We start from the raw sequence: 24,034 nt of genomic DNA, 5'->3' as shown, positions 1-24,034 counted from the left end.
TGTTTGGTGGGAGAGAGGCATAACGGCAGATGGATGTCCTAATGACCACTGACAGCTTCCTCAGTCACTCTAATAGGGACACGGTCAGTTACTTCCACAAGTTGGCTTGAGGATGTACTGCGGTGCTCCGCTCATTCAGCCACAGACACTGCAGTCAGAAATCAACAGTACTCATGACAGAAAATGTGGATATTACAAAAAAAAAAAACTGATAATTCACTCTGCCCACCCATAAACATGGAAGTTGCTGCTATCTGTCTGTCACCAAGGGTTTTTTTTTTTGGAAACACCGGTTAATATTGGTTGTGGTTTGTCAGTTGGTCACCTCTCCTAGACTCTTTTGCAGACAAACAGCCATCCGTCTTATTTTCTGTGAGCTGGTTAGCAGGGTGCCACATGCCCTCCAATACCAAAACATCTTCTATGGGTAAAAAAAAAGTACAAAGGTTTCTGGGACCTTTTTCAGAAATGTCTTAAATTTTTTTTTTCTTTTAAAGAAAAGATCAGACCGGGTGTTCAGGTAGCGTGGCGGTCTATTCCGTTGCCTACCAACATGGGGATCACTGGTTCGAATCCCCGTGTTACCTCCAGTTTGGTCAGGCGTCCGTACCGACACAATTGTCGGTGGGATGTGGGTGTCGTGGTCGCTGCACTAGCGCCTCCTCTGGTCGGTCGGGGCGCCTGTTTGGGGGGGGGGACTGGGAGGAATAGTGTCAGCCTCCCACGCACTACGTCCCCCTGGCGAAACTCCTCACTGTCAGGTGAAAAGAAGCAGCTGGTGACTCCACATGTATCAGAGGAGGCATGTGGTAGTCTGCAGCCCTCCCTGGATCAGCAGAGGGGGTTGAGCAGCAACCAGGACGGCTTGGAGAGTGGGGTAATTGGCCGGATACAATTGGGGAGAAAAAGGGGGGGGGCAAAAAGAAAAGAAAAGATAAGACCACTGATTAGTAATAGTCACCGTCTAAAGTGGTAACCTGGTAAACGTCACAGCCTCAGGCAGAGGTTCAGTAGCATTCAGCCGCTGCTCATACACACAGAAACATGCCTACGGCAGCCAAGTGCTGAATTTCCAGACTTGTCACAAGAAGGTCCCAGTGACCGAAAAGTCCCTTTTTAAATCAATAAAAGACGGTGCAAGTTAATAATTAAAACTTGTTTAAAGGTAGCTAGCTACACTGCTGCAGCTGCTTGAGCACATTATTTTGGTCACGGTTAAAAAAGTACTATACAGGACTGTTTTGCAGTTGGCTGTGCAGTGTCATATATGAGAGAAAGCATAAAATCTGCAAAATTATGGATTGAAATCACTTATTGCATAATTATTGGATTATTTTGTTTTTTGTATCATATACATGCACATTTCTTGCTTAGATTAGAAAACGCTATGATCCCCATAGAGATAAGACATACGTTTGTGTGTGTATTGTGTGTGTGTGTGTATATATATATATATAAAATCCAGTTAAGTCAAGTAAATTCTCTGTGAGACAGTGCAAGCCTGTTTCATACTATAAGCAATCATCAGCGGTCAATAAAACTACTCGAGGAAAGGACATACCATCTACTGCCTATATATATACATATATATGTAATCTCCATCCATTATCTGAACCACTTATCCTGCTCTCAGGGTCGCAGGGATGCTGGAGCCTATCCCAGCAGTCATTGGGCAGCAGGTGGGGAGACACCCTGGACAGCCCGACGGGCCATCACAGGGCTATATGTATATGAAATCATCGAGGGAAACCTTTGGCAGTATTGTAGCTCATATAGCCTTGCATATGTGTCTGTCATTGTTCCATGGGGTCATCCGGCCGAGGGAAACTCCCCAGGTACTGATAGAGGCTTCTTAGGCTACTTAACCCACTTAGGCTGTTCTATCACTGTGAGGGAGCAAGATAAGGAGAGACAGATGTTGCCTTCAGTCAATCTGCATGCAAACTGTAGATTCAGCAGGATGGCCTTGCACAAAGGCGAGCACTGAGTTCATGTTAGCCGTACCTTATCTTCCCAGTCACTCACACTTTTAAAACCTAGATTTATTAAGGTTGTATAAATTATGTGCATGTGTGTGGACACGTGTACGTGCGTGCATGCATTTGTGCGTGCATGCATGCATGTGTGTGGTGTGTACTTGTGTGTGTGCCGGGAGATTTCGCTGGCACAAGGCCACATTAAACGTGAACTAAAATCAATCAGTACCATTTGTCTCTTAATTCCTGTCTGATCAAAGATCAGAGCCTGCTGTCGGTATTCCTACACTAGTAATTAAGTTGAAAGGCCCCCCTTCCTGAGCAGCGAGCGCTCCCGGCTTTAAATTCCAGGGGTTTTTAAGTCTGGTTGCCACACCCTTTGCTGGTGTTACAGTCGGCCCAGCAGTGCACAACTCTACATATTCTGCACTGGCTCCATCTGCATTGTCTTTGGATAATTAAAGCAAGGGGTTCGACCTCACCCTGAGACAAAGGCACACTTCATTTTCCAGTGGTTTGTCCTTTTTAAAGAGTCACCAGTTGAAAAGAAACCCAACTTTAATGTGAGATGAAGAGGTTGATAGCACCTACATAGTTTTGTTCTGTGCTGCACCCTTGATGGCTCTACTATGGACATGGTGCAGTATCAGGACCATGCTATACTTCTGTGGAGCAATCTGTAGATGTACTATGTCAGGGCCATGCTTGACCTCGCTGGGCCACACAGGCATAGCACAATGTGGTGGTATCCAGAAGTATTAAGTAGTTCTGTTTGTTTAGGTCACCAACGTGGGGTAAAAATGCCCCTTTTGAAACCAGGTCAGAGGCAATTAGGTTCATGACGCTTTAACATAGTGGACACAACGTTTTTTTCAGAGAAACTTTTCATCACTCATCTAAGTGACCTCTTCAGTCTCAACTGACTGCAGGTATCCCCTGTAGGTATCCCTGTTCAAACCAGTGTTCCTTCCTATCAAGGACTTGATAGGAAGGAATGCTGGTTTGAACAAGGAAGTCAAAGAGGCTATCTATGTGAAGAGGGAACGACCATCCCACCATGTCAACCACAATGGACGTAACCTACCTTCTTTTTTTTTAACCAGTGCTAGGACACCCAAGACACACTTATGGTGCAAGATAAACATTCTGAGTTATTTAGGCTCTGTGTTCTGTTGTATAACCTGAATATGTGATGGTGCCCAAAGGCGAAACAGACGTCTGTTAGAATAATTCAGCACAGTATTGCTTTGTAAGCCCAATAAAAAGGCTTCTGTTTAGCTGGCACTGAAGCCAGTTGAACATGTTTTATACACTAACATAGACATGCACGTGATTAGATGCCACAGAATTGTGTATCGTTTGGTTGTGCTCAGTATATGGCATCGTTTGCATGTGACCTGACCAAGGCTTCTTCTTCTTCCTGGAGATTTGGAGTTAGGACCCATGTACTTTTTCTTGATAAAGCTTACTGTTTAATGCTATCAATGCAAACAGTGCACAGTTTCACAAGTGCATATTGTATTGCAGGAAGTGACCACTGACCACCAGCCATTCACAGGTAGTTTAGCCGTGACTTGCAAATTTGACATACTTTATTGATCCCCGTAGGGGGAAATTCTTTCTCTGCGTTTAACCCATCCTAGCTGTATAGCTATGAGCAGTGGGCAGCCGCTGTGCAGCACCTGGGGACCAACTCCAGTTCATCTTGCCATGCCTCGGTCAGGGGCACAGACAGGAGTGCTAGCCCTAACATGCATGTCTTTTTGATGGTGGGAGGAAAGCGAAGCACCCAGAGAAAACCCACCGCAGACACGGGGAGAACATGCAAACTCCGCACAGAGATTGACCTGGGATGACTCCCGAGGTTGGACAACCCCGGGGTTCGAACCTAGGACCTTCTTGCTGTCGGGCGACAGCGCTAAGTACATGGCCAATGTGCCAGACATAAAATTTGACAGAAAACGCTGTTGCATTTGACATAAAACGCTGTTCTTCAGTTATTTTGAGATACATAGTTCCTTCCGGATATGAAAATTAGCTTCGGGCCATTACCATCATTGCAGAGCTGCTTCTCAGATATAAAATGGCCAGGGGCAGTGGTAAGAAGCTAAAACAACCTGTGGTTGCAATTTCAAGAATTGCTTCACCCCCCCGTCTTTCAGCCTCAGATTTTGTAGTGGTTCAACACAAAATAAGGCTGTAGGGTAGGGTCCCATCCAGTTTAATGTTGTTGGTTCTCCCATCTTATAGCGGTTCCTCAGCTGTGTTTAACACATGGCCATATCTGCTTCTTTTCTTGTTTCTCATTTTCAGTATTTGTTCCAACAGAGATAATCCCACTGTCTAACCCACATAAAAGTGCAGACAGAGCCATACTAAAGTATAATGGCAGGCCCAAAAAAACACTAAACTGTGTTGATGTATATGTCTGGTCCCTCTGTCTTTTTGTTATTGTCTTCCAACAGTCACACCCTCTCTTATGTATGAGGATATTAATCTTTTGCCTTTTTTTGGGCTCAAGTATCCCTCTTAAGCTAGTTTTTGGGAGCATTTCTTTGCATTAAATCAAAAAATGCTATCCTTAGGTATTCATAAAAGCTGTTGCATTTTTATGAATGCTGTGTGATTTAATTACGATGCTCCATTGATAATCAAGAAGCGATGCAAAGGTAAACAACCAGACTGTTTTTTGGGGGATTTTTCTCCCCAATTGTACCTGGCCAATCACCCCGCTCTCTGAGTCGTCCCGATCTCTGCTGCACCCCCTCTGCTGATCCGGGACTACCACATGCCTCCTCCAATACATGTGGAGTCGCAAGCCGCTTCTTTTCACTTGACAGTGAGGAGTTTCACCAGGGGGAGGTAGCGTGTGGGAGGATCACGCTATTCCCCCCAGTTCCCCTTCCCCCCAGAACAGGCGCCCCGACCGACCAGAGGAGGTGCTAGTGCAGCGACCAGGATACATACCAGCATCCGGCTTCCCACCCGCAGACACAGCCAATTGTATCTGTAGGAATGTCCGACCAAACCGAAGGTAACACGGAGATTCGAACCAGCGATCTCCATGTTGGTAGGCAACGGAATAGACTGCTACACTACCCAGACGCCCAGACTGGTTTTTTTTTTTGGTTTTTTTTTAGATTGAGTGTCTGTCTCTGGTAGATAATGACATTTTATCACCCCTCTTGTCCCTGTGTCACACAAACATAACGTTTCTAAATGCAGGACAACTCCAAGCTATGCAGTGATCGAACAAAAAGTCAAGACAAGTTGTTTCCTTGCACGAAACGCACTAAACAAGTAAATCCAGATATCGAGCCAACATTGCAATTACGGCTTTATTTCATTTCCATACTCTCATCCTGTATTGATTTTGCCTGTTAAAATCCACCTCAGTCAGGAGCTCTGAGATGAAGGTGACAGAGGATGGAGGTTACAGAGGGAATCGGGAGCTTAAGGCTTGGACTCTGCAGAAAGGACTTAATGCTATGAGGAAATCCACACTTGATGTACACACTCTACTGTAGATCAGTCAAATTCTAAATTCTAATTCAAGGTTGCTTTATTGGCATGAAACAACATTTTTGTGAGTGAGTGTGTGTGTACGTGTGCGCGTGTGTTGCTTCACCATGCCTCAGATTGTGGCATGCTGACACATGTTGGGCAGAAAGGTTTTCTACAGCGGTGTCCTTCACCTATTGATTGCGTGGTGTTTGTTGCTAAGATTCATTTTTGGCTGTAGACTGATATGGTTCACTTCATTATCGTATCAGCTGGGCACCATCAACATTACATCATACTAAACAACCACCCAAGATAAAAAAAAAAAAGTCCAAAAAATGCAATTTGGAAGAAACACACTGTTTTTGACTGGGAGATATGTAGGAGCCTTGCCCACACATATATAGAACCAGCCTGGACCCTGGAGCCCACAGCTAGGGATGGGAATTTGGGGGGGGGGGGTAATTTCAGGTGGCCAATGGCTTGGTTTGTGGTTGTGAGGAGACAGTGCTGCATCAGCAGGTTGCCATGGCAACTCCATCGTCCCATAACCATTCATTGTGTTCCCCCTCCCCTCCCCTTCTCCCCTTCCCCTCGTGTCCTAGCGTGGCCTGAACTGGCCTATATTCTCTGTCTGTCTCTGTCTGTCTGTCTCTCTGTCTCTGTTGCTGTTTGTCTGCCTGTCTTTCTCTCCGTCTCTGTAAGTCTTTTTCACATTGTCTGTCTGTCCTTGCCTATCTGCGTCCATTTCTGTCCGTTTGTCTGTCTCTCTGTCTGCCTGCTTATCTCTTTCCCGCTGTGAGGTCGCATGACTCATCACCTAATATATCATTGTTGCTGTCACGAAAAAAAAAAACAAACTCCAACTGCACTTTGATATTCTTTGAAAAGATTTACATCTCTAATAAACATCCGCCGGATGGCTGCAGTCTGAGAAAACCTCGCAACACCAATTTCGTTTATTTTCTCATGTGAATTGGTTGTTTCCCCCCATTAATGTGTTGAGTGAATTTCACAATCCTCTCAGACTCACATAAATCCTGTTTTAACACCCCTGTGGTGACATAGCCAAAATGGAAGGTGAGCTTTTTTATTTTTTTCTTGCTGATAAAAGTCGTTTTTTTTTCTATTTTCAAATATGTGGTTTTTGAGCAATAGTATTATGCCTAGTGGGATCTCTCTCTCTCGCTGACGTACTTTGGGCATCAATCTCCTTTATGAGCGCGCGTGTCGCCGGCCTGGCAGGTCCAGACTCATGTAATCAGTGTCAGAGAGGCTCGGGGAGAGAAGGAACATTTGTTAGTGGAGCGATAATGGCACACAGGACGTTCTTTGCTGTGATAACAGGCACAATGGTGATATAGTACGTCACCAGTATCAGATATCCTGCAGTAACGCTAAGGAGCATCATCAATGCTGTAACAGCTTTTATGTGTCTGTTTACCAGCACACACGTGGTGTCAAGAGGCGGCACGGTGGCGCAGTGGTTAGCACAGTCACCTCACAGCAAGAAGGTCCTGGATTCAAGCCCCGGGGTAGTACAACCTTGGGGGTCGTCCCGGATCGTCCTCTGTGTGGAGTTTGCATGTTCTCCCCGTGTCTGCGGTGGCTTTCCTTCAGGTACTCCGGTTTCCTCCCACAGTCCAAAGACATGTAGGTCAGGAGAATCGGCTGTACTAAATTGTCCCTAGGTGTGAATGTATGTGTATGTGTCGGCCCTGTGATGGACTGGCGTCCTGTCCAGGGTGTCTCCCTGCCTGCCACCCAATGACTGCTGGGATAGGCTCCAGCATCCCTGTGAGCCTGAGCAGGACAAGCGGTTTGGATAATGGATGGATGTACTGTCAAGTTTTTGGTGTACATATGTGGGGAAAACAATGTAAGATGGCCAAAACCCTTCCTACTTACCCCTCCAGTTGGCATAGCAACCAACAAAGCTGGCCAATCATTTTTTATGGAATTTTTGATTGCTGGAACAATGCACTGTGTAACATATGGCATATTAAAAATGCATCATGTAACCGCAACAAGCTGTCATTAAAGGACAATCAGATCATTGCGTTGGTCAGATTCTCTCAAATTGGCCTATATTGACAGCTCTGCCATAAGTCTGTTTGGTAAAGATTTCATTTAGACAGCATTGTATTGTCAGTACAACGCTTGGAAATTGTGCAGCACATGGCATCAGCGGCAGAACTGCATTGCAAATCTATAGGAATTAGTTTTGTCAAGTTTCACAGGATGTACTTATGCACTTCGTACAGGAACCGCAGCATCACACATATGACACAAGTGGAAAGAGCAGAACACATATGAGTGCACATTTCATGGACCACATTAACTCTGTGGACAGCCACATCTAGTTCACTAGAGAGGATGTGAAAAATGACAGGTTAGCCTTCTTAGACTGTGAAATTGCAATTGGTGATGGGGGACATTTGGTTGTTAATATTTACCATAAACCAACACATACTGATCAGTACTTAAGGTTTGACTCTCATCATCCACTGGAGCACAAACTAGGAGTCATCAGGGCGCTGTACTACCGAGTTGACAACGTCCCCATTGACACAGTAACCAGGGAAGGGGAGAAATCCCACATTAAACAGGCCCTGGTTAAGTGTGGTTATCCTAACTGGGTGTTTGTCAAAGCCAGGAAGACGCCCAGACAGTGCAGCAGCTGATGGAAGAGAGGAGAAGGGCAACCGCTACCTAAGCGTAAACCAGTGGTGATTCTGTATGTGGCGGGAGTGTCGGAAGAGTTGAGATGCGTATTTTCCAAACACCACATCTCAGTTGCTTTCAAACACCAGAAATTGGTCCACCCCAAGGATCGGGTCCCCTAGCACAAACAGAGCAATGTGGTGTATGCTGTTTAAGTGCCAGGAGGATTGCCATGACTTGTACATCGGGGAAATGAAACAGATGCTGGCCAAGAGGATGGCACAACACGGAAGAGCTAAAATGTTAGGCCAGGACTCCACACTCTACACCCATCTACAGGCCAGTGGCCACTCTTTCAAGGATGAGGATGTACACATCCTTGATAGGGAGGAATGCTGTTTTCAATGGGGAGTCAAAGAGGGCATCTATGTGAAGAGGGAATCACTATCCCTGAACTGGGGGGGGGGGTGTCTGAGAGTACATCTGTCACCATCTTACAATACTGTGATTGCAACCATTCCCAGATCCTCTGTGAATACTCTAGTTAATGCTCATGGCAATTTGCATATGAAACCGATCATTTTTGGTCATTCAGCCACTGTATTATCCAAAGGAGTTGAATCAAGTGCAACTGGACTTGGTATATATTCGTGAAGACATTTCGCCTTCTCATCCAAGAGGCTTCCTCAGTTCGTGCTATTCTGACTACACCAAGCTAGTCTGACTGGCTGGTGATGAGACTCAGAATTTATCCTCTTGGGGTTGTTGTCAGAGCTATAGATGTCCATGGCTCTTTGTGTCCCGATGTTTACCAACGCCTGTTGCTAACAGAGACATAGATAAGAGTGGCTCTTTTGTGTACCGATGTTATGGCCAGGCCCGTCGCCATCGAAGCTATTGATTTGCATTTGTTTAGCAGCGACGGTCGTTGGGGGTGTTAGTTTCGACTTCATTGTTCAGTGGTTATGAGAGTCGTTGGAGCCGTTAGTGAGCGACTGTTGTTCTTGGAGGCTAGGCTTCTTGAGTCTCCTGGGTAGAGATGAAAGGACGGCATTGTAAGTGGGAGATAGGTGGTGTCGCAGACCTCCTCCTCTGTTGAGGGATGGTTTTTCCAGTTTCGCATAGATGGCTTCCTTCACCCCTCTTTCAAACTATCTATCTTCTCTGTCCAAAATGTGTACGTTGCTGTCCTCGAAGGAGTGTGTCTTCTCCTTTAGGTGTAGATAGACTGCTGAGTCTTGTCCTGAGGAGTTTGGCTTTCTGTGTTGGGCCATCCGTTTGTGTAGTGGTTGTTTGGTTTCTCCTATGTATAGGTCAGTGCAATCCTCATTGCATTGTACAGCAATGAGGATTCAACTCCTTTGGACAACCATGACCTGGATAAATGAGAACATTCACAGACAGCCACTGTATTGTTTATAAAGGTGGGGATACCCGCAGTCAGTGGAGACTGAAGAGGTCACTTAGATGAGTGATGAAACATTCCTCTCTCAGTAAACGTTGTGTCCAGATGAACTGATTTAACTTTCTTTAATTTTCTTACCTAGATTATTAAGCATGCATTAAGACAAGAGTGCACATATTTAAAGCTACAATCCTGAAAAGTTAGATGCAAACAAATGTCCTTTTTGATAATTTCTATCGTTGACATATTCAAGAAATTAGCTAATTCATAAGTATGCAAATCATAAATGCTTTTGTATTTGCTCATTTTAATGGTTACTGCCTGGTGGGACTTTACAGGGAAGTTAAAGCAAGTTTGAATAAGAACCAACGTGAGCAGGTATGGCGGTCCCAGTTAATAGGACAACTCTGTCAACAAATACAACATCTATAGCCAAAATGTAGGTTGAATTATGTTATTTTGTACGGCGGTGGGGAGCATGCTGACACAAACAGCACTGCAGTTGCCATGGCAACTCATTGCTTTGCATTTTGAATAGATCTCTGGGTTTTGGAGTAGCCAGACACACATGCCATTAGGAGCCCCCAGCATCAACACAGGTGTCTGTAAACTAAACTAAAGACAATAATCTTCAGGATTGCAGCTTTGACACATATACCATCGCCAATGCATGTCATGAAAGACGGTTATTGCTTCGTAATCATCCAGTTACACACGAACATGAGATGCATGAAGTAGGTCAGGACTAAGAGGACCCTCCCCCATACCCCCATCCTCCCACCCCCCTCAGCCCTTCAATTGGAAGACAGTCATGATGCACTAGGGAAAAGAGGTCGCCCTTTCTCTGTCTGTGTTACTGTTTTGCCCCTTTTCCACTACATGGTACCGACTCGACTCGACTCGATTCTGTGTCATTTTCCATTACCGTAACAGTACCCCCTCAGTGTAGCTGGTCATCATAGCAATGCCTAGCGTCTCCATTTTTTTCAATTTCAAAATATACTTTTAAGATAACGCCGCTTCGACTGCTTCAGTGTTTAAACATGCCGGGTGATTGACCAGTCAGAGGTCTGCATTAATGTTGGTACCCACTCCAGTTTTTTTGGAACCTCGACAAAGGTGGTACCAGGCAAGTGGTAACCGTTACCAAAATGCCGGTACTTTCCAGTAATGGAAAACGAAAAAAAAAGTGAGTCGAGTCGAATTGAGCCGGTACCATGTTGTGGAAAGGGGGCATTTGAGTTGTGATCGGTTTGCCCCCATTGAGCCATTTTTTTTTAGTAGAGCATCTGGGCACAGGACAGACTCCATGCAGTGTTCCCTGCTGAGAAACATCCCTGCCAGCAATAGGACGGAAGAGTCACAGAGATGTGGTTTTGGGGGTAAATTGTGTCACCTGGATAGTGACTGGAGGTCAATTCCTTTTGCTGGGTAAGAGAGAAGGATTTAGTTCTTCTGTCTACCTGTGCTAAGGTTTCAGCTCTTCCCTCCTCAGTCTGCTCTGTAGGCCAGTGCCATAGATTTCCTTTCATTGTAAACTCTCAAGCGTCACATCTTTATACATGCTCAATAATCCAGGTAAGAAAATCAAAGAAAGTTGAATCAGTCCATCTGGACACAACGTTTATTGAGAGAAACGTTTCATCACTCATCTAGTAAGTGACCTCTTCAGTCTAAACTGACTGCAGGTGTCCCGACCCTTATAAACAATACAGTTGCATAAGGACCGAAACCAACGATCAAGTAATGCCCATTTGCATATGAAACTGTTATTTTAGTTGTTATGCAGCTGTATTGTTTATAAGGGTGGTGATACCTGCAGTCTGGTTAGACTGAAGAGGTCACTTAGATGATTGATGAAACCTTTCTCTCAATAAACGTTGTGTCCAAATGAACTGATTCAACTTTCTTTGATCTCAAGCTTCACATTATGATGCAAGAATGAGTTCGCATGCCTCAGCCATTGAACCCAATGGAGACCATTTTTTTGCTGTCCAGAATCATGCACAGAGCAATGCGGTGCACAGCATGCCATGTATTTCAAAAAATTTAACTTTCCCCCCCAAAGCTGTGATAAAGACATTTGTTGTAGTAATAATAATAATAATACATTTTATTTTTGGGTGCCTTTCAGAGCACGCAAGGACACCTTACAGAACACAGTTAAAAATACAAGCAGCACTGTATCAGACAGCATAAAATCAAAACAAAGCAGGGTAGACAATAAAAAGTTAATACAACAGACAGAGATGGACAACCCGGCTTCAGAAAGTAAAAGTCATGCCACGTATTTGTTCCACCCATGCACTACACCAGCTGAATTTAATTAGCACAACTCTTCAGCCAAGTAGAGTGAAAACACCTTGTTTAGTGAATGGCTGGAACAAACATATGGTAGGACCTTTACTTTCTGAAGCCAGAGTGTCCACCTCTGACAACAGATAATTATAAAATCATCATCTGCACAAAACTCAATGAAGCGTGGATCAGATTGAACATGCCAGTTTGAAAAGGTACGTTTTGAGATGGAATTTGAAAGTTGAAAGAGAGTCAGTGTTGCGAATGTCTTGTGGGAGAGAGTTCCATAGGCAGGGGGCAGAATGACTGAAGGCTCTAGACCCCATGGTAGTCAAGCGGGCCAATGGTGTAGTGAGTTGGAGAGCAGAAGAGGATCTGAGAGTGCGGGAGGGCGTGTGGATATGAAGGAGTTCAGAAAGATATGAAGGAGCTAGGTTAATAAGGGCCTTAAAGGTGAGAAGCAGGATCTTGAGGTCGATACAATATTTAACAGGGAGCCAGTGGAGTTGCTGAAGAACAGGAGTGATATAATCTATAGAAGGAGTTCTGGTAATGATACAGGTAGCTGAATTCAGGACCAACTGAAGTTTATGAAGACACTTGAGGGGAAGACCAAAGAGGATAGAATTGCAGTAGTCAATTGGGATGTAACCAGGGTGTGAATGAGTGTGGCTGTGCTGTTAGGTGTAAGTGACGGGTGAAGATGATTAGTATTGCATGGGTGGAAGTATGCAGACTGAGTAACATTGTTGATGTGAGCGTCAAAAGATAATGTGCTGTCCAAGATGACACCCAGACCCTCAACCTGAGGCAATGGAGAAGCTATAGAATTGTCAATAGTTAGAGAGAAAACTATCAGGTTTAGCCAAAGTTGATTTAGTTCAGGTAGAAAAGAAGACATCGGTTTTATCACTACTAAGTTTGAGGAAGTGGTATGAAAACCAGGATTTCATTTCTAGTAAGCAGTCAAGAAAGGGAAGTGGGTGGAAGAGTGGCGGTAGGCTTGGTGGACAGATAAAGCTGAGTGTCATCCGCATAGCAGTGAAATTGTATTGGGACCCCTCCTATTTATTATTTACCTATTACCTCTTGGCCACATTTTCAGGAAATTTGGCATTCAGAGCCCTGGGGAACACCGGTAGTAACAGGAAAGGGCTGTGATCTCAAATTTTTAAGTTGGACAAACTGAGTGTGGCCAGAGAGATATTATCTAAACCAGTCAAAGGGGGCGGGGGTGCCAGGTATTCCAATGGAAGCTAATCTCTAGGAGGATGTTATGTGAGATGGTATCAAAGGCTGCACTCAGATCAAGAAGGACAAGTATGGTTAAGAGCCCAGAGTCAGCTGCCATCAACAAATCATTAGTGATTTTCACCAAGGCTGTCTCCGTCTGTGCATGGAGCGAAAACAGATTGTTGTGCATCAAGTGAGCATGTACCTGAGATGCGAATGTTCTTTCAAGTGTTATAGAAAGAAATGGTAAATTTGAGATTGGGCAAAAATTATTCAAATTGTTGGGGTCTGCACCAGGTTTCTTGAGTATTGGCATTATTGCAGCTGTTTTGAGAGATGAGGGAACAAAACCAGAGGTAAGGGAGGAATGTATGATATCAGTTGTTAAAGAGGCTAGAGAGGGTAGACCGGCTTTTACTAAATGAGTAAGAAGAGGGTCTAGCTGACAGGTAGATGATTTGGATTTGCGGGTAAGATCAGATATTTCAGTAACAGTTGGGAGTTTAAAACTAAATAGTGAAGAAGTGAGGGGAACATAGAAGGGTGAATAAGATGAACTGTATGCAGTATTGTTCGACATTGTACTGTTGGTACCATAGCTAAAAGTCTGAAATTATAGCTGTAGCATTTAGCTGACTTGAACTGAATGTCGCTTGTGTTTAGGTTTTGTTTGCCAATAATCTAAATAGGAATCTGTCATTGAAAGATGAGGGAGAAACACTAATAGCGTTTTTAGCTTTGCCTAAAATGTCTGTGTGGCTTTACAATAGGAAGTATGCCGAGGGAGATCTGAACAGGTTCTTGGAAAAGTATTGGCTTCAACTCAAGCTCCTTTGTAGTGCCACACCAACAGTTTAGTGGAAATTAGTTTAGCACACATAAATCTGTTTAGTTTACCTTTGCAACACAAGAGTAGTTCAGTACAATTCACTGGCACTTTTACGATTTACATTTTGAGCATTTAGCTGATGTTCCTATCCAAAACAAACTGAAGTGCAACAGCAAATTAAGATATTATTACAGGAGGTGTTAGGTCAAAGGTCAGCGCCATAATGCCCTGATGACTGATGTAAAAAAAAAGAAGAAGATATTCCTGTGGGGGTGACAATTAGCAATATAAAAGGGAACATTTTAAATGTTTCCAATTCTTTATTCACCCTGGGTTTGAAATGTATTTAAAGGGAAAATCCACCAATTTTCAACCTTATCGCCACATGAAAAACACCTGCAGTTGTTTCCGATTGTTTCTGTATCTCAGTGAAACCAAGTTTTTTTACACCCACTACAGCTTAGCAGGGCCTGATACTGCTAATAATTTTCTAATCTACTCTGAACACACTGTTCAAAAAACACGTTCGTTTTCTCGGCTAAACTGCCTTTGCAATTTGCCTATGCATTGCAGTATGCATTGCCTTTGTGCACTGCCTGTCGACACCTAGTATGTCCTATCGGACTTGAACCTTGTTTTTTGCCACTTAGTTGTGTGGTTGTCCCCTGACTAGATCCTTGCTTGTGTTATATTAACTCTCAGATGTAAATCGCTTTGGATAAAAGCATCTGCTAAATGAAATTGTAGCATTGTAAACTATATTTCTGATGGTTGAAATGATGTCTTACAACACTAGCGCAGAGGATTCTATGGATGATGATAAAGAAGCTTACATGCAGTGTATTCTGGTAGGTTTAGGCGCTGTGGGAGCAGAACGCCGATTTCTCCATCAATATAGTACACAGTGAGGACTTTATTGCTTCAGTGGCCTACATTACACATCAGTACTGATTGCACATGCACAAAACCATTGGTGAAATTTCCCTTTAGGTTTCCAGGGAGGGATACCAAACCTTTTGAAGATCATAGTCTAAGGAGGGTGAGGTTCTGAAATAGAGAGGGACTTTATGGATGTAGACCTTAGAAGTGAAAAAGAAACAAAAGCCTGATATTAAATGTAAACGTGAATTGGAGCACAGTGAGAGAGAAGAGAGATGAGCTAGAAAACCCTGTTTGCTTTGATATCAAAAGGCTTTTCCTCCATCAGCACAAACGCTGCAGCCTCAACACTCCCATACACCCCTCTCTTTCTTCTGCCGGTGTTAGGGAATTTTACGACTCCCCGGAGAATCTGACTCTCCTTGGTGTGAGGCTAGGTTAGGTTAGGCTAACCCTAACTGTAACCCTTTCACACAGATGGGAGTCAGATTCTGCGGGGAGTCGTAAAATTGTATAACACCAGTCTGGTCTGCAGATGATAGCATCACAGCCTGCGTTTTTGCCACGTACAAAAACACATTAGAGGTTGACTTTTAGACACATCAGCTGTAAAAACATTGATTATCCAGTTCAATCTCTAAGGTTTGTGATTCAAGATATGTAACACAGTCAGATCTTCTTTTCAGTCTTTATCTTTATTTTTTTTCCAAATCTGACTTTATTCAGACACATACTAGGTAGGTCTTAATTGAAACACTTGCATCACTTAGAAAACATTACTAAATGTGAGGCTCTTATAGCTCATCATGAGTAGATCAATGACAACAACTAAAACATTTTAACGTTCGAATAAAGTTTCTAGACTTTTTCGGAGATACAGCGAGACCGCCGTTGAACATTAGTGTTCAATGTGGAAGTGCAAAAAAGTGATGGTGCTACCACACTGTCTGTCTCTTTCTGTCTCTGTCTTTCTCTCTGTCTCGCTCTCTCTCTGTCTGTCTCTCTGTCTCTCTTTCTTCCTGTCTCTCTCTCTCTCTCTGTCTCTCTTCCTGTCTTTCTCTCTGTCTCTTCCTCTCTCTCTCTCTCTGTCTGTCGCTTTCTCTCTCTTCCTGTCTTTCTCTCTCTTTCTGCCTCTCTCGCTCTCCCTCTGTCTCTCTCTGTCCCTCTGTCTCTCTCCCTCCTTCTTTCTCTTTCTCAGAATAAGAATCAGAATTACTTCAACCTGACTAATGTATATCTGTTTTCCATGAATGCTTTGGCGGTCTTTGAAGCATTAATATACACTAAACACAGTGAAAATAGGTTTGTTCATGCATGCAGTCTTAACAGATCTACTTCATGGGGGGAGAAAGCCTGCATCAAAATAAAAGATCAAACCCAAACCCCAAATCTTGGAGAGAAAAAAAAAACAGGATGTGAAGGGTTTAGTGTTCAGCAGTTTTCTGTTCCACAGATCAATATTCATCTCTGCTATAATTGTTATGTTGTGAAATTTGCAAAATCTAAATTTGCAAAAATTCTCTGGAATATCAGTCGTACTTTATAGCTTTACTGTTTGAATACAGAATTAATTGTTTATTGATCTGCCAGGGCTTTATATACGTCCTGAATTATGTCGAAAACTATGAAAAATGACAATGAACTCCAAGTTATATTAACAGCCAGGTACTTTTCACATACAAGGAATTTGAACTGGCGGGTAGCTTGACGCAAAAACAGATGGAAATGAACCCAGTGTTTGTAGAAAAAGACAAAGAATGTCTCACAGTATCCCAACGTGGAGATGTTTAAGACAGTGTTGCAGGAATAAAAACTCATCTTCAGCCTCATTTCCTTTGCAGGGTCAGAGTTGGGGTTTTCTCTCTCTGATGGTGCCTGACCGTCTTTTTCTATGAGCCTTGGTCTTTTATCCCCCTGCTGCTGGTTCGAGTAGTGTTGCGTAATGGCCGGTATGCTAGCCAAGGGTTTTCCTTTCCCTCTCCATAGATAAGAGATTATCCACAATGCACTGGGGCCCCTTCACCAGCCCAAGCACTCAATCCATCCCTAGGCCTTATCATCCTGCCCCTGCCAACTCTCTCACACTGAGACACACACACACACACACACACACACACACACACACACACACACACGCACAGAACATAAGCACGTACCCCCCCAGGAAAAACAGACACAACTGCACAAAAACAGGCACCGCTCACATGTATAACACACACACACACACACACACACACACACACACACACACACACACACACACACACACACACACACACACACACACACACACAGACACACACACAGATATATGTATTCAGTAACTCGGTGCTCAGCTTCCTCCTGACACGAGGCTCTGGCCGTCCTGCCAAACTGATGTAATGGCCTAGAGGGGAGTTCACACCGAACATGTGCTGTTGTCAAGAGACTTGGCCCATACTGTCATACTGTTGGGTCTGAGAACTGTGACTCTGCTGCTGGTCTTATCTGCTCCCTGTTTTTTTTCTTTTCTTTTAGAGATTCAGAATCTTTTTTTTTCTTTTTCTTTTTTTTTTGGGACAATCCTAAAGATCGCCGAAGATTTTGTTTAACTCCCAGACACCTATGGAGCAAAAAGCATTCATAGTTTTGACATTTGCATAATAGCTATAGTCTTTAATATGCCAGTGGTAGAAAGCATCACAAAAGACACTCGTTTGCAGGATTGTGGCTTTAAGTTTTCAATTACCAGCAGTTTCACTTGATGCATGGCTTGCAGTGACACTTAGACACAACATCGAATTTGTGAAAAGTAACATAACAGTTGTATTGTGGCGATACACAAATGAGGGTAGATTCACCAGGGGCTGCTGCTCCTTTAAGACGGACATTCAGAGTGCTGACATAGGCACTGCCAGAGCCCTAGAAAGAGAGAGTTACGTCAACTCCGTAGACGTCAATGGGCCAAAGCAATGGCGGAACATGGGAGCCCCTGGTAGTTCCAAACAGTGCGCATAGAATATGTGTCACATTGGAATATATCTATAAATGTAAAAATCTGAAAATATTGGTTAGTAGTTACCAGAAATCGCGGCTAAGCTGTTCATTTAAATGACATGTCAAGCTTTGTTTGGAACTATTCGGTGGCTACATGAACCACGTGATGGGAGCCCGGATAGTTCCTACACATGCGCATAGAATATGTGTCACGTTGGAATATATCTATATATAAATGTAAAAATCTGAAAATATTGGTTAGTAGTTACCAGAAATCGCGGCTAAGCAGTTCATTTAAATGACCCGCCAAGCTTCGTTTGGAACTATTAGGCGGCTACATGAACCCTCATTGATGCAACTCTCTCTTTCTAGGGCTCTGGGCATTGCTTAGGTTTTCCAGGAGGCGCCATGTTTGCAGCAGCCTATAGCGGTTAGCTGGTTGCCACGAGAGATTGTGCTGTATCAGTGTCGTTTTGTGTGGCGAGTAAAAGGAATTGACTCGACTCGATCCCTCCGTCTCCTCATTCCTGCACTCCCACAGTATAACTGCTACTACTACTAAAACTACTACTTTTGGCTGCTTCTGTTAGGGGTCGCCACAGCGGATCATCCGTTTCCATTTCTTCCTGTCCTCTGCATCTTCCTCTGTAACACCAGCCACCTGCATGTCCTCCCTCACCACATCCACAAACCTCCTCTTTGGCCTTCCCCTTTTCCTCCTCCCTGGCAGCTCCATATTCAGCATCCTTCTCCCAATATACCCAGCATTTCTCCTCCACACATGTCCAAACCATCTCAATCTCGCCTCTCTTGCTTTGTCTCCAAACCGTCCAACCTGAGCGGTCTCTCTAATGTAATCCTGTCCTTCTTCATCACACCCAAAGAAAATCTTAGCATCTTCACTCCGCCACCTCCAGCTCCACCTCCTGTCTTTTTGTCAGTGCCACTGTTTCCAAACCATATAACATAGCTGGTCTCACAACCATCTTGTAAACCTTCCCTTTAACTCTTGCTGGTACCCTTCTGTCGCAAATCATTCCTGACACTCTTCTCCACCCACTCCACCCTACCTGCACTCTCTTCTTCCCCTCTCTTCTGCACTCTCCGTTACTTTGGACAGGTGACCCCAAGTATTTACACTCATACACCTTCGTCACCTCTACACCTTGCGTCCTTACCATTCCACCGTCCTCCCTCTCATTCACGCATAGGTGTTCTGTCTTCCTCCTACTGACTTTCATTCCTCTTCTGTCCAGTGCATACCTCCACCTCTCCAGCCTCTCCTCAACCTGCACCCTACTCTTGCTACAGATCACAATGTCATCTGCAAACATCAGTTGTGTAACTATTACTCCATATGAATATGCATGCAAGGTAGGGTTTTTCTGTTTAAATGGAATTCTGGTTCTCCTTTGGCCTTTGGCTGTTGAAAGGTGCCTAATTGTAGAGAGATTATCTGGTACCCAAAATGTCTCAGGTTGCTGAAAGGTGTCAATCAAAAGCTCTGTGTTCAGTTTGAATACCCCTGAGCCTTCTGATACAGAATTCCTGAAAACTCTTTTTTTTTGGGGGGGCCCCTTTTTCTCCCCAATTGTATCTGGCCAATTACCCCACTCTTGAGCCATCCCAGTCGCTGCTCCACCCCCTCTGCCGATCTGGGGAGGGCTGCGGACTGCCACATGTCTCCTCCGATACATGTGGAGTCACCAGCCGCTTCTTTTCACCTGACAGTGAGGAGTTTCCCCAGGGGGGATGTAGTGCATGGAAGGATCACGCCATTCCCCCAAGTCCCCTCCCCCACTGAACAGGCGCCCCGACCGACCAGAGGAGGTGCTAGTGCAGCGACCAGGACACTTACCCACATCCAGCTTCCCACCCACAGACACGGCAATGGGACCCCCGACCAAGCCGGTGGTAACATCTCCGTGTTGGTAGGCAACGGAATAGACCGCTACACTACCCGGACGCCCCCCGACAATTCATTTAACGTCGCTCTGAACGAGACCTTCACTTAGGAAACGCTGTCAATCACTATAGACTTCTATGCATATGACACTATTTGAGGAAAAGTTTGAGAAACAAAGTTTGCGAAGAAAAAAACTCACTAATTTGTCCCAATGTGTTCTACAGAACAGAAAGGTTCAATAAAAAAAGAGATAAACCTTGATATACACACGAAAGAAAGCAATAAAATAAAAGAAGCAATAAAAAAAAGCATCTATGCCCTTATCGTAATTTTTTTTCTTTTCTTTTTTTGCCTCCATATGGAGGTCAGAGTTCAGGTGCAGTTGCTGTGGGGTGACCCCCACACTCTATTTATACATATTGTGATCAAATGGACATAGATTTTTCCACAAAGAGATTAAGTTGGCTTGAGACTGCTGCAACCTAATTCTCAGACAATAGGGTGCATTGCATCCTCCAGTACCCCTGTCTGAGAAAAAAACTAACAAAATAGTCAAAGGTCTTCAAAGGCTCTTGCCAAGGTAGGTTTTAGTTGACGTTTGAACATGCAGCAGATCGTGGTCAAATCATGTTCCAGATGGGAATTGTAGCTGTTTCCACAGTAAACAATGTATGTGATGTACTGCTGTACTGTAATGTACCCAACGTCACATCCCTGCAGAACAGAGCACTTTAAATCTCCCCTGAGGGTCCGCGGTGGCGTAGCGGTCTAAGCGTCGGCTTGGTGTCGATGCAGTTGCCCACTGGGGACTGGGGTTCGCGCCCCGGTCTCGTCAGATCCGACTATGGCCGGACTCGATGAAGCAGCAATCATTGGCAACGCTGTCTTTGGGAGGGGGGCGGAGTCGGCTTGTGTTCGTCATGTGAATGCGTCTCTGTGTGTGTCGGAAAAACAGTGGTTCGGCTTGGATTCGCCTTGTCACGAAAGTGGGGAGGCGCTTTCCTTCGAGACTGCCGGCCGGAGAGATGCAGTTGGCGAACGCATGCAATACGAGGGTGGGTGTTTGAATTAAAATAGGGATCAATTGGCCACTAAATTGGGAGAAAAAAAGGGAAAAAAAAAAAAATCTCCCCTGGATTGGCCAAGAGCTGAAAATTACAGGTTTAATCACATGCTCTACTAGAAATATGCTCTATGATACCCATATTAAGTATTTCATGTGGGTAAGACCTCCAGAGCATCAGAGACTAGAATAGCTGAGCACAGGGGCAACATCAAGACCAAGTACCTGGGGAGCCTGGTTGCTCGATGCTTCTTGTCTCTTCCCCAGAGATACTTTGGCATTGAACATGCCATGACTCGAAGGAGAGGTGACGATGGTGAGAGGAGGTTGTTGCAGAGAGCAAGCCATCTGGATACACAGATTTAAACACCTTGTCTGCCAGATGGCTAAATATGGATTGGGACTTTACACCATGTTTTGTAAACTAAGTGTTACATGTATGGTTTCCATTGTTCTGGTTTCTGGTGTCCTGGGTAAGACGCTTATGTCCTGGGTAAGATGCTAAACTGCAACTGCAGGCTGTAGAGGGGTAGCACCTTACCTCAGCAAGGGCCCTTTGGCTAAGGACGACGTCCCTACTGATAGATCTGGTGCTCCTGCGTGTCTGTATGGTACTTCCCATGGTGCCAAGTCCAGCCAACACATTGGGATAGGAGAAGGGAACTCTGATTTCAAATCCACCTGCTGCCTTGTGGGTTGATGCCTCTTTAGGCAAAGGCTAGGAGAAAGTAACTGTATTCAAATCCCCAGGCACAGTCTACCTAGCTGTCAGTACCCGGAAAGGGTAAACCATGGCGGCTCCGCTCAGTCAATTCGGCAGTGGTTCCGGCAACCGGCAGATGTGTTTGTCAACTCGGCAGCAATTCTAGCAAAAAGCAATAGGATTCTTCTGCGGCCATCTCAGCTACGCTGTGCCACCGAACAACAGAAAATCTTTCCAAGGAACACTATACAGCACCAAATAGCGTCGTTATCTAGGGTGCAGCCTCACATTTGAATATGGAGATAGTGAATCATTACTGTCTTTGTATTAAATTGTGTTTTACTTGTTTCGGGTGAAGGCATGTGTGTGTGTATATATATATATATATATATATATATATATATATATATATATATATTGTAACGTGCATGGATAAGAAGACACGCTGGCTGCTGGCTCGCGGGTCTGACCCTTTAGTCTAGCGGTTAGCGATGTCTCCTGCGGTGCGGGCGATATAGGTTCGCTTCCCGGCCGCGGCAGTTCCTGTGATTGCGTTGTCCCCCGAATTCGCTACATTGGTGTCAGAAGTGGGATGGGGCGACTTTAAGGCCATCGGAAGCGTAGGTGGCGTGAAGGAGCTGATATGCTTAAGCGCGGGGACCCGCTTCCCGAAGGAGGGGGGTAGTGTAACGTGCATGGATAAGAAGACACGCTGGCCGCTGGCTCGCGGGATTGACCCTTTAGTCTAGCGGTTAGCGATGTCTCCTGCGGTGCGGGCGATACAGGTTTGCTTCCCGGCCGCGGCAGTTCCTGTGGTTGCGTTGTCCCCCTAATTCGCTACAATATATATATATATACGTATATGGTTTCTGGTGTGAAGACATTGTCCCTGACACATCCTGTCATAGGCATTTATTGATTTCATTGCCTTTTCTTGGCAATGTGTGGTAGAGAGTATGACACATACAGCGTCATATCCTGCAATTGTTATTATACATTTCAAGATCTGTATGGCATGGTATATTTTTCTTCCCATTGAACACATTTTCTTCCCATCGAACACCTCCACACCTGATGGTATTAAAAAAAAAGAAAAGAAAAATCCCTTCTATGCACCCTATGCATTGCCTTTGTGTACTGCCTGTTGACACCTATGTCCTTTCGGACTTGAACCTAGTTTTAATACAGAGCCTAGTGTTAATAAAGGACCTGTATTAACATAAAAACTGTGCTGACTTCTAAATGAAATCAAATCCAGTTATTCCCGTTTCTAGTTTTCGGTTTGCCAAGATGATTAACAAATGTGTTAACATGACGGCTTATGATTAAACACAGTCAATCGATGAGCCCTGATAATAGACGTTGATTTTGAACAAATGTTGACTTTGACCAAGGTCCATGTGACTTCCCGCGGCGGCTGCAGAACCCTCATTAGGTAACATTAGTTACGGTGCAGTGCCGGCTGGTGCCTTGCCTTGTCAAGTCACGCCACTGGGCTAACATCAGCCGGGGAATTTAAAATGTTAATCCCCTCTCAGTGGAGAAATCTCATTCCCAAGCTTCAAACTGGCTGCTTTAATGGCATGGTCAGATGATCCGCACACATGACCCATTTATGACCTCTCGTACTCTACCGCTAATGCTAGATTAGCTTAATTTGAAGCTTTTAGGTAAGGGTTACAGATTTATGCAAGTGTTATTTAATTAGGGTAATTACATTATCATTCAACAGTTAAAGCCACACTGCTGAATCAAATTTTGATACAATCATATGTATTTTTTTGACTGGTACTGTTTGGTGGAATGTTTCTTTAAGCGTCCGTGAGGCGTCTGTTTCTTTAATCCTTATTGTAGTCATGTAGGGCCATGTCGTTTGTGTCAACTCTTCATGTAACAGAAATGTGATCAGAACGACTCAAACAGGATGAATTATTTGGGGAAAATTAAAAAAAAAAGGGATTCCCCTCCCTTTTTCTCCCCAATTGTACTTGGCCAATTACCCTACTCTTCCGAGCTGTCCCGGTTGCTGCTCCACCCCCTCTGCCGATCCAGGGAAGGCTGCAGACTACCACATGCCCCCTCCAATACATGTAGAGTCGCCAGCCGCTTCTTTTCACCTGACAGTGAGGAGTTTTGCCAGGGGGACGTAGCGCGTGGGAGGCTCATGCCCTTCCCCCCAGTTCCCCCTCCCAACCTGAACAGGCGCTTGACCGACCAGAGGAGGCGCTAGTGCAGGACAAGGACACATACCCACATTCAGCTTCCCACCTGCTGACATGGCCAATTGTGTCAGTAGGGACGCCCGACCAAGCCGGAGGTAACATGAGGATTCAAACCGGCAATCCCCGTGTTGGTAGGCAATGGAATAGACCGTTATGCTACCTGGATGCCCATTTGGGGAAAATTAGACCAAGTGTTTTCTTGTAAAACTTGGACAGAAGGGAGCTAAAGCTGTTATGTGACAGTGTTGGGGTACCTTGATGGTTCTGCTGGGAAAAGAAATGTGTTTAGGAAGTAATTCCTTGGGAGCTGTGGGACTAGCAGTCTGTAAAATTAGTAAAATTCCCAGTGGCAGAAATTGTACTGTGGTGAATACAGTGT

General features: G+C 44.5%; 1 protein-coding gene across 1 annotated transcript in view; it reads left to right on the top strand.

Annotated features, from left to right (window-relative positions):
• Positions 1-24,034, top strand: part of LOC130124398 (solute carrier organic anion transporter family member 5A1-like) — a 50,028-nt gene that overhangs the window by 3,111 nt on the left and 22,883 nt on the right. The window lies entirely within an intron of this gene.

The sequence above is a fragment of the Lampris incognitus genome, chromosome 14 (assembly GCF_029633865.1).
Source record: "Lampris incognitus isolate fLamInc1 chromosome 14, fLamInc1.hap2, whole genome shotgun sequence".
In the NCBI taxonomy this organism is placed as follows: Eukaryota; Metazoa; Chordata; class Actinopteri; order Lampriformes; family Lampridae; genus Lampris; species Lampris incognitus.
The sequence above is the reverse complement of the archived record's forward strand: the minus strand, read 5'-3'. Positions and strand labels throughout refer to the sequence as shown.